Source organism: Coptis chinensis, chromosome 8 (assembly GCF_015680905.1).
Source record: "Coptis chinensis isolate HL-2020 chromosome 8, ASM1568090v1, whole genome shotgun sequence".
Taxonomy (NCBI): Eukaryota; Viridiplantae; Streptophyta; class Magnoliopsida; order Ranunculales; family Ranunculaceae; genus Coptis; species Coptis chinensis.
Genome location: NC_141463.1, coordinates 39,980,226 through 39,992,141, shown reverse-complemented (window position 1 = coordinate 39,992,141; position 11,916 = coordinate 39,980,226). Strand labels below are relative to the sequence as shown.

General features: G+C 35.8%; 1 pseudogene; it reads left to right on the top strand.

Moving 5' to 3' along the window:
- Positions 1-5,474: 5,474 nt before the first annotated feature.
- Positions 5,475-8,469, top strand: LOC147481456 (ATP sulfurylase 1, chloroplastic-like; annotated as a pseudogene).
- Positions 8,470-11,916: the final 3,447 nt, after the last annotated feature.

Genomic DNA, 11,916 nt, shown 5'->3' with positions numbered 1-11,916 from the left:
AAGATTCAAAATGGATTAAACTGAATTTAAAACTAATTTAGAACTAAGATTATGAATACTAATTATCAAATTAAAACAAACTAATTATGAAGTTAAGACAACTAAATCTAAAAAAGAATTGAATCAATAAACTAAATTGAATGAAAAACTAATCCTTTATTATAAAACTAAATATGATTCTAAATAATAATTTACTTTGTTCTAAAAACTAATTAATTCAATGTAAAAACTAGATCTAAAACAAGTTATTGGATAATGCTTAACTAAAAAAACTAGATGCTTAAGAGTTAAGTCTTGTGTTTTGAAATGGAGGAGACAAGATCCAGTTTTTCGTGCATGGGTTGAGGAGCTATGTTTTTGGCCGGAAAATCGAGCCCAAAACCCAATTTCTTCAGTCAACAGAGGCTTTTTCAGCTGGATTTGACTTCAATAGCCTTTTCGTCCACTTTTACTCCTCTGATTTGGTCAAGTCTTCGACCATTGTAAAGCTCATTCCGAGCCGGTCATTTTGACATAAGGTAGGCCAAATGCCAAGGTCTAAGTCCAAAGATACGGCTTCCAGAAGTTCTACTTATTTTTGTGCACTATTTCTACCGCGTTGACTTTGACTTTTCAACTTTGACCGGGCTTTAAAAAGGTTTTTTCTCCTTGAATCTTGGCCTTTCATCATAGAACTTCTTAACAACCAACCTTTGCTTCTTTATCTCGCAAAAGGGATGCATTTCTGCATATATTTGACTCCAATGCCTGAATACACAAGAACACGATAACAGTACTAACTGTTACTTATTAATCACATAATTAGTCAAAAGCAATATTGTTAAAGGGGTTAAAACTACAGTTTTGGGCTTTTATCAGTTGTTCTCACAAGTAGACTGCAATTAGGTAATCGAGCAAGTACCGATGCCCTCTTGGATGAAACATCGTTAAAGAATAACTCTACTTAAAGTTGTTCCTATGTTTATGCTATTAATATCTTCTTTCCCTTTATGTAAGCTCGGGCAGCCATTCAATGTATTACCAGGAGCAACATCAAGGAGTACTTCTGAATAGGGTAGCCATTCAATGAATCACCACTTAAGGAAAACACAAAGAATACTTTCCCTAGGCAGCCACTCCCTGAGCTACCCCTTCTAGGGTAGTACAAAGAATACTTTCCTAACTCTAAAGAACTATACTACTTGAAGAAAAGTAAAGAACACTAGCATGATATTAATATTGCAAAACATAAACCTTATTTTATACTTCCATCCCCTGGTGTGGCTCATAAACACTTCCATTAATTTCTCCACTATGTCACTAAAAATATGCAACATACAACGCTGGAAAGTACCAGGTGCATTACATAGGCCTAAGGGCATTCTTTTTTATGGATACGTATAGAAAGGACATGTAAATGTAGTCTTCTCTTGGTCATTAGGGTCAATAATAATATGGATATAGCTAGAACAGCCATCTAAAAATCAATAGTAAGCATGGTCGGCTAAACGTTCAAGCATTTGGTCGACAAAGGGTAAAGAAAAGTGATCCTTACGTGTCATAGCATTAAGCTTCCTATAATCAATACAAATCCACCACGTTATAGGAATTCGGGTGGAAACTAACTCTCCATCGACATTACGAATGACTGTAACACCGGATTTGTTAAGGACTACATGCAATGGGCTCACCCACTCACTATGTGAGATGGGGTATATAATGCTAGTTTCGAGTAATCTCAAAACTTCCGCTCTAACTACCTCTTTCATGGCAGGGGTCAAATGATGTTGTGGCTCATGGGAGGTTTTCCCATTATCCTCCAAATGTATGCGATGTTTACATACGCTAAGGTCAATATCCCTAATGTCGTTTAAAGACCAACCAATCGCAGAACGATGTTCGTGAATAACCCTAATCAAATTTGCCTCTTCAGTAGCAGATAACTGAGATGAGATAATAATCGGATGAGTGCCATCCAGATCTAAATGAATATACTTTAACTCAGTGGGAAGAGGTTTAAGCTCAGGGGTGGGAGAAGTGGGAATGAGGGATTTAGGAGGGTCTTCCTCCTATACAATGTAGATTTGTTCTTGAATGAGTTCTCCAAACTCAAAAGCTAGATCATGGATAGGAGTAGATTCTAAGAAGGCATGTACTTCTTGGATGTAAGAATCCTCAGTACTGCCGTTTATCATTCTTGTTCGCCGTTCATCATTCTTGGATGTACTTGCTTCGTTCACTACTACCTTACTATCTGGTGCATGCTTACTAGGAGCCATTGAAATACTATTGATTTGAAAAAGATTTCAACCAAAACTCACACCAAACTGATCAGTGAAGTTGCATAAACAAGGTAGAAAGATCAAAACTTGATCTTTCAAGCTCTAGATGCACATACGGCGCCAATGTAGTGATCAGGTGTAATCAATGGATGAAAACACTCTTGAATGAAGATTGAAATGAGGTTTGATAAGAATTGAACTAAGTTTATTGATTCATAAAGTTGGTTACAAAAATCTCCCCATTTCTCTCTTTCTTTCTCCAGTTTACAATGTTTTTGTGGGGGAGAAGATAATGATCCTTTCTCCTGAATCAGCCTTTATATAATATTTCAAAATAGTTTTGACCCAATCACATCATGAGGCGTGTCCATTCTTCTTCTTCTTCACTTTCTTCCCTCTCATACCTGCATGTTTCAAATAGTTGAGAGATATCGACCCTTATATCGATATCTCAATATTTAACTATGTACATGGGATGAAATATCAGCTGACTATATTTTCCCATGACAATCAAGTTTTTTTTTTTTTTAGTAATCAAGGCCATACAGTTATTTATTGAAACAGAATTGTCAGTTCGTGTATAAAGAAAAAATTTAATGCTTTGCAAACTACAAATAAAGAAAAATGTGATCAGGTGGTGGTACACTGTATACTAACCGTTCAAATGCTCGTGTGCAACAAGCCAACAAGTCACACAATATAGAACCATTTTTACTAAGATGAAGAAACACCAATTGGCAATTGAGAAAGAGCTCATGCGCCCTGTAGGAACCGTTATTTCAGAATGAATATTTCTATAAACCGTGAAAACCACGCGCAGCGGAATTAATGGTTCTCACGATTTTGGATTGGAAACACATACCTATAGATCTGGCTAATCTAACTCTAAGAATCTAATAGCTATGACTCCGAATCAACAATCAACCCCTTGATCTTCTGTTATATTCCTTTCAATAGATTAGACGTTGTGTGGGCAACGATCTACCAACCCCCTTCTTTCTCACAAAGCTAGAACCAATTTTGGATCTATCTTTCCTTGTCTCTCTTTTCAATCTAGAGGAATAGTGAATTTCGGCCAGGAGAGAAGGCTTTCTATTTATAGGCTACAATAGGGACCATGAAGAGAAATTAGGGTTGGGCCTCCTGACGGGCATGGGCTTCCCATGTTCGCCCAGAACACACGGCCCAAGTCTGTCAACAAATGGTTTATTCCACTAAAGGCCATTGTTGCACTACTGCCCTAATCCCAAATTACGTGTTACGTTTATGGGCTCCATATTATATGCTCGTTGATCTCCTTGTGTTTAAGATATCGAATGTCCGTTGATTAAGTCAAGTTACTGACAACTACATTAATCAACTTCTTATGTCCTTGAGTAGTACCACTTAACCTCATTGTCATGTCGGAATAAATCCACCTGCAAGGTTTACATGACAATCCTTTTGAGCTCCTCAAGGGGACATCATCAGCCCGACTTCTTGCGGGACACGGATTCCATCTATAATCAACATCACACCTTACATACAATGTCATTACCCAATCCATCGAGTTTGTTGATTCACAAATGAATCTCACTCATTGATGATTTAAAGAAATGTACAATGCACGTAAGTGCCTGTTATTATATCCGGATTAAAAGGACAAGCATCCATAATAACAGAGGTGTTTGTTCTCTTATATAGTCAGTATAAAGAGAAACAACCTCACTTGATCCTGTTCAATACACACAAAGTGTACTAGTGTAATCCAATAGTCAAGATAGACTAATACCAGATTATACTACAACCGTACGAATGGTTTGTCCAAATTCATCTAGGTTGTGAACGATTACTTATACTTTATAAGATACTGATGATATGATCTTCTGTGTGTTCACACCATATCATCTACAACATAAAGTATTAGACACATGCATATAACTAATAACATATATAATATGCATAACATTTGCCCATAGGATTCTCATTCAAAATATAAAGAATTATAGTTATTACAAAAGTAATGCTTTTAGTATATAACCCTATCAGCGCCCATGCCCGAGCTTCAGTCCCACTAAAAACCAACAGGAAGAGAATGAGATATATTTGATAGTGTACACCTAGGGGTGTGCAAAAATCTGCCATAACCGACAGAACTAATCGACCCGACCTGAACCAAGCCATATGGGTCCGTTATCCACTTAGCATTGGTTAGGATTGGTTTCATAATATGTAAAACCGACTATGTCGGTTATGTTATCGGTTAGTATTTGTAAAACCCAAAAATAACCGATCCGATCTGCCATCTGCTGGATATTTACTTATTAGAATTAGTATATTATGGTATACACCAGTAAGGTAATCTCTACTAGTAGTATATCCTATAATGATCGTGGCCTCTTAAATTCATCCGGGTATTTTTCTTATGCATAATACCCCTGGATGAATAATTATATCAAACACCTAGATATTTATTAATGAGGACTTCTTGGTCTTTTTATGTCTTTGTAAATTCTCAGTACCGATATTATCCTTCAATTAAAATGTTGCTTAACACTATTTAATAGGAGTAATCGGTCATTTTATGTAGTGATTAATTAAAAAACCAAATCCACACCCATTTTGAATTGTACGCCCCAGACAATAAATATGGCCATTTAATTAATTTACATTTACGTCTTCCCTCAAAACAATAAATATGCCCATTTAATTAATTTACCTTTACGTCTCCCCTTAAAATAAGTTTTGCAATAAAAGTAAACCGACCTATCATTCTCTCTCACTCTCGCTTCAAATTGAGTTCTCTCATTGCAACAAATTCCAGCCATTCAATTCAATCGAGGTAAAAAATATGAATTTTCTCTTTATATCAATGTTATTCTTTTACCTTTTTTGAAGTTTAATGCAAACTCCATCTCATGCTTACTTTTCCATCCAACTCGATCTAATGGCCAACCAAGAGAAAAAACTAGAGCTAATGAGTGGTAAGAACTGGTTAGCGAAACTGATGTGGACGACAAACCAAATGTGGAAAAACTGGTTAGCGAAACCCCTAAGGAGAGTACTAAAAGAACCAATAGATTTATGTTCGACTTAAACCTTCCTTATATGCTACCAAAAGAGGATGATGATGAGAAGGTGCAGGATGTTGCTTTGGCATAAAAAAGGAAGAGGTTTGAAGAAGCTGAGTTCAGCAGTATCAACCACAAGAAAAAACTGTTGGATTAGAAACTGATGCCCCCTCCTGCTAAAGCTGAGAACCAAAGCTCTCCCAGCACTGAAAAGATGGTAGAAAAGAAGAAGGAAAAATTGGGAATAGATTTGAAGCCGTCACTCCCTTTGCCTGATCGTAATGTTAAAGATGAAAATATTACTAAGAAAGGAAAGGGAAAGATGGATCATGCTTGGAACCTTCAGTGGTGATTGGGTGGCTATCCGTTGTGGCAAGTTCTTCCCCTTTAGATGACGAGTTCTTTATTGCTATATTCAATTTGTTAATCAAGTTTTGTGTTTTTGACTAACACTACTTTTACTTGATCAATAAATTAATTCGAGTAACCAGGGAACCCTTTCACGATCATTAGGCAATTCGACAGGTTCTTTTATTTTAGGTCATTTCATCAGTAGCTAAAATTTATTAGAGATGGAGCTTATGAAGTAGTGACTTTTAAAACTGATGTGTAAAAATATGTAATTGGGGAGTCATTGAAGCAACACAATTTACTCCGATTATGATTACTTTGGTTGCAAGACCCTTGAGAGATCCTATCTATTGAAGATGGAGGGGAAGGTTGTGGAAAGACCACAACACATGTTGATGAAGGTTTCAGTTGGTATCCACAAGGATGACATTGAATATGTTTTGAAAGCATACCATTTGATGTCCCAGCATTGGTTCACCCATGCTTCTCCCACACTTTTTAATGCGGGGACGCCGAGGCCCCAAGTATGTCCTCTTGTGTATACATTATTTTATTTTTTTCAAGTTGTTCATCTACTTCTTGATTTTGTTTGAGTTTATTTGGGGAATTTCTTTGTATGTTTTTAGATGAAATGGATAAGGTTTTCCTACCTTTATTTTTGGATTGGAATCTTCGCTTACTTTACCAGTCTCTGTATGACTCAGGATATTCGTACTCCTCAACTCATTTTTCCCTTCTCTAAACCATTTGAGCACCATGAAGTATGATTCAGTGGGATATTTTTCATTTAGAATTAATGTAGTTGCTCATCCTTATAAATCCGCATTTAGTTGAAAGTATGTAGGAGATGAGAGTTAAGATATGAGTAGGCAGTACTAAAAATAGTTGGCGTGTAATTTTGAGATCAACATATAGATAATTGACTTTGTTTAGTCATGATGTTGTTCAAATGGCAGACCAAAACTTTTCTATTGAATCTTTTTTGTCCAGGAGGGCAAGAGATTCTACTAGATACTAGAAAGAGGAACGCACAAAGTGTCAGATTTTAATTTCTAGCTATCCCAGGTTCTCTATACACACCACCCACTCCAAAAGTTATACATCTTACTATATGATTTTCCTAATAAAACCCTACAAAATCCCAACTGATAAATTGGTAGGAAAATCCCATGTAAAACTTAACATCTTTGGCTGGCCATGGATCTTACAAAGCCCTGGCTACAGGCCATAAAGCATTGTAATAATTTTTTTATACTATTTGAATGTGATTGCTCCAGGAAAGATCCCAGAGTATTGGCAAACCACCAAATAGATTATCCATTATCGTGAACGTGTAGTACAGTTTGCATTTGATGGTTGGCTTACAATCCGGTCTTCTGCCAAATTGAGCAGATATCTCAGTAAGTGCTTTTCTAATATTTTTCAACCTATTCTTATTGATAATTAGGTGTGCTTAATCCCAACCCTCAATATTGTAAGTATCTTAATATGTCCTTACATGTGTTTTGCTCACAACATGTTGTAAGAATATCGTTGTCACCATTGTTTATAATTTTCAAATTTATGATCTGAATATTTTTGGCCATCTTTAAATATGTTGTTGGAAGACAATGTATGGATTCATGCTGATAGAAGTTTTAAGAAAAGCGGTGCAATAGCTGAAATGATGACCATCTTTTAAGCTTAGTTGATCAACTAAGTTACCAATTTATGCTAATGGTGTCATGATATTTTCTATGATTTTTCAGGATTGAGATCTACAAGCACCATAAAGAAGAGCGTATAGCTATAACTTGGGGAACCGGCCACTACTCCTGGTCTGCCATACGTTGAAGAAGCTATCTCCAATACTGGAAACTGGCTCATTGGTGGTGATTTGGAGGCTATAACACCAATCAAGTACATTGATGATTTCGATCGGTTCCAATTGACTCTTGTAAAACTGCGCAAGAAATTTACAAAGAAGGGTGCTGATGCCGTGTTTCCTTTCCAGCTCCGAAATCCTGTACATAACGGTCATGCTCTGCTCATGACTGACCCCCACCATCGGCGTCTAGAGATGGGTTACAAAAATCCTGCTCTATTGCTTCATCCATTAGGCGGCTACACAAAAGCAGATGATGTACCTCTTGATTGGCAAATGAGGCAGCATGAGAAGGTTGTTAGTCTATTCTTGCATTTTATCAATCTGTGGTTTATGACAGTATGGTATGAATATGCTTCATTACATGATCTACTTTGGAGAAACTTCCTTCAACGTACAATTAGTCGGGCTTAATAAAATAAACAAAATGTTTCTTTAGGTGCTTGAAGATGGTGTGCTAGATCCAGAGACAACAGTGGTTTCTATCTTCCCATCCCCCATGCATTATGTAGGTCCAACTGAGGTGCAGTGGCATGCCAAGGCTAGGATCAATGCTAGGGCAAACTTTTACATAGTGGGTCGAGACCCAGCGGGTATGAGCCACCCGATAGAGAAGAGGGATCTCTATGATGTTGATCACGGGAAGAAGGTACTTAGTATGGCTCCAGGGCATGAACGGCTAAACATTCTCCCATTCAAGGTGTGATAAATTTCCATGTCCTTTGTATCTATAATGGATGTAGCTGGTTTAGTTTACAAATATTAAGATTTTTCACAATTCAGCTACATCTATAGGTAAACAAACCCACGGTCTAAATGGATATATGGAAGCTATGGTGTTTAATTAGTTGTTGAAGTATGTGATTGGCAGCAACTTCTTTTCTTTTTAGTGGCTTCCAAGAATTTTAGAGTGCTTCAGATACTTAAAGTTCAAAGCATTCTACAGGTATTTTTCCACCTAATTGTTTATGGTTTAGTTTGAATTATGCACGACATATAGGTTTGTGTATGGAAATAATTTTTATATTAAAATTGTTATTGTATAAGGAGAGTAAGGAGCTGATTTTTGCATTTACATCCTTTTAGAGGGGGCTTTCTTTGTTAAACAATATGCAGGAATCTGTATGTCATGTTGTCTCAGGTATGTTGTTGCTTTGAGCCAAAGTAATTGTTAGCTATTCTGTTAATTGTGTTTATTGACAATCTTTTATTCTTCGGCTATTGTTAACAACTATTTTAAGAGATGATATCTCACAAACATTTGTAAAATTGCATAAAGTTTCTAATCCCCTTCTATTACAGGAAGCTTCGCTTTTAGCGCCGATTTGGAATTTTCACATACTCTTGGAGCAGGCAACAATTTTTGGGGATGTTGTCTTTTAGAAAAATATGTCAAAGAATTGGTATTGGATCAAATCCTAAGGGAATAGACTCTCTCTCTTTATATACTTACAATTCAGAATAATACGAAGCAATCAACTCCTGAAAGCCACGCTGAGGTTTCAAGACCTTCAAACAATTTAAAAGGAGCAACAAAAGTTACCACATGCATAGAAGACAACCATGAAAGAGGAACATCCAGTGGAAGCCATACTTACTCGCAGAATGACATTTCCTCCCCAATAATACAAGGCGAAAGAAGTAAGTGAGAAATTAAAGAGTCAGAACTCAAATTTTTCCTAAAATCTCTTTAAGTTCCTATTGTTATTGTAATGTTGCTCTTACCTGTATTCAAATGTCACTTAAGCAGAAGTTTGCAAGGTTAATGACCTCCCTTGGCCTCATGTGCAATTGCAGAAGAAGCTTCATGATGATTAACCCAGAGGAACCTTTGTGCGGCATCATAAGTCTATGCTTTTTTAATCCATTGTCCTTATACATGTAAATATTTATGCTGATAGTTTAAATATATACTGCATGCCAAAGGTTCGTTTTAGCTAACCAGATTACTACACCATACACTTTTAACTTGAGAACCCCATATACTTTTCATTGTTGTCACCTATTTTTCTGGAGCCCCACAAATATTGCTTCTTTGTTTGATCAGAAGTTTATTCATTCTTGGTTAGTCTTATCCCAATCTAATATACCACGTTCTCCTGGTTTCTTAAAAACAATCCAACCGATATCTCAAAATCGGTTGATTTTGAGGTGTTTAGATGACAATGAATGGAAGGACAATAATGGTTTGCTTACATGCAACTAGCAAAAAAATGTTAGCGTAAAAATTTCTTTTTTGTTGCTCTACGTACATTCAGTGGTTGTTTTCTATTAGAAATTGTTATGTTGTTTTAACAAAATTGTTCAAAAGCTTTATATCAAGGAGCTTGATATTACTTTTGTCTTTGTATTTTTCCTCAATTTTGTTCCTTTTCGATTCGTTGCAAGTTTTTGACATTTCGTAGATATTTCTAGGATTGATAATGCTGTAATCTCTTCAAAATTTGGGGATTATTGGGTTCAAGTCCTCCGATCTATTATAGGATAAATTGAAGATGAATTTAAATGGTTAGTGTTACTGTTATCTTGACCGTTTAGGCCTCACACTACCATCAGAATTTGAATTATATGATAGCAGAGATCATATACCTCATTGCTTAGATATTACTGTTTGGCTGAGAATTCATATTTAAATTGATTGACATCTGATATAAATGGTTAGACATGTATTGCTTTTGAGTTACTCTTTTTATGAGAGCATGTAAGACATAACCATCAAAAAAGAAAAAAAAAAGACCATGTATATTTAATGCTAATGTTTCTTCTATATACACTTATACATTTAAATGTATTAACACTCTTGGTAGCTTATACTCTTTGTTCTGGGCACTATTATAATATATTATAAGCTATTGTGTTATTTTGGACCTTTAATTTAGACAAAATCAGCAAAAGCAAATATTGAAATAGTAGAATACTGCAAAAAAATGGTTTCTAATACAACCTTCGCATGTTTAGCAGGTCCTTTAAAGTCATGTACAAAGTTATGCAGTTGCTCTAAAGGATCGGCTACTCCTTTAGGACTGATTATCTTTTAGTTATTATATTTTCTCATTCCCTAATGATAATGGTGGGAGTAGTTACTGTATCTTTCTTATTCAAATTCAAATAAAGCAATTATTCTAGCTTAAACACAAATTTACAATAAATAATTACATTTTTTTTTTGTCTCTCCTGTTTAATACTTTCCACTGTTTAAATTCTGTAAAATTATTGTAGTTCTCACTTTGTAAACAAGTGATCATACATTCATACAATTTTATATAATTATGTTCACATACTCTTGAATATGCTATATTTGTCATCCACGTGCAGGCGCGTGCTTTCTGGCTAGTAAACATAAAGGAGCCAGCTAATGGTGTATAAAATTTCGTACATAATATATACCAATACCATATAAAGACACATGCTAACCTAATGTCCTTATCAGGCCCAACTAAAGAAAGTAGGAAGAGACAAAAAGGGCTAGAAAAAAATAGATAATTACAAAATAAAGAGAGAAAAACAGTATGAACACCATTCCATTCGTCTCAATTCTTCGGTTTCTTCCATACCCAAACACTATTCTATTTTTCGACTAAACAATTCAAGATTAAGTATCCGAATAAAAAGAAATGGAATTGTTTGAACAAAATTACTGCTCAATCAACATTCTCTTCAAAGGAAACCATTAATTCCTAGCATTTGATTCTATTTAGTTGTAGATCATCTCCAAATTTTTCAATGAAGCAGTTCCTAAAAAGAGAAGATTTATTTATTGGCTTTTACTGATTTGGTTTTACTGATTTTAATGGAGTCAACATCCAAAGAGAAGCAGGGGCTTCTAGAGTTTTCTAACTTTCCATTGTCAATTTGGATCGGGTATACGTAACATAGTTGGTTTGGATCGGGTATCGGTTATGTTGGAAAATGGTCGGGTCGGTTGCGGATCGGTTAAGACAAGGGTATTGGGTCGGTTTGGTTACTGCAATACATAAACCAACCCATGCACACCCTAGTACACCCTACAGAGTGATGCTCCTACTTCTTATGGAGAGGCTGTATCGTGTTCCCAAACCGAATTACAAGCTCACATTTTTATTTAATGGGCCTTTTAGACCCCCCCCCCCCCTTACAATGTGAAATTAGGATTTCACGGATACCCCTCAAAACTATTAGAAACATACATGCCCCCTCAAATCCAAGATCCAACAGTAAAAATAGTAAAGCTACCTGAAAGAAAACAAATTATTTAGATCTTGGTTTTGGGGTATGTCTAATTCTGATAGTTTCAAGGGGCATCCCTAATTTCACCCTAGATGTGGGAAGACATGTCTAAAATGCTGCCATTATCTAATTGGATGAATTCATCTATGGTAATTTTCATGGCTAAGAGTCACCTGTGTATGAG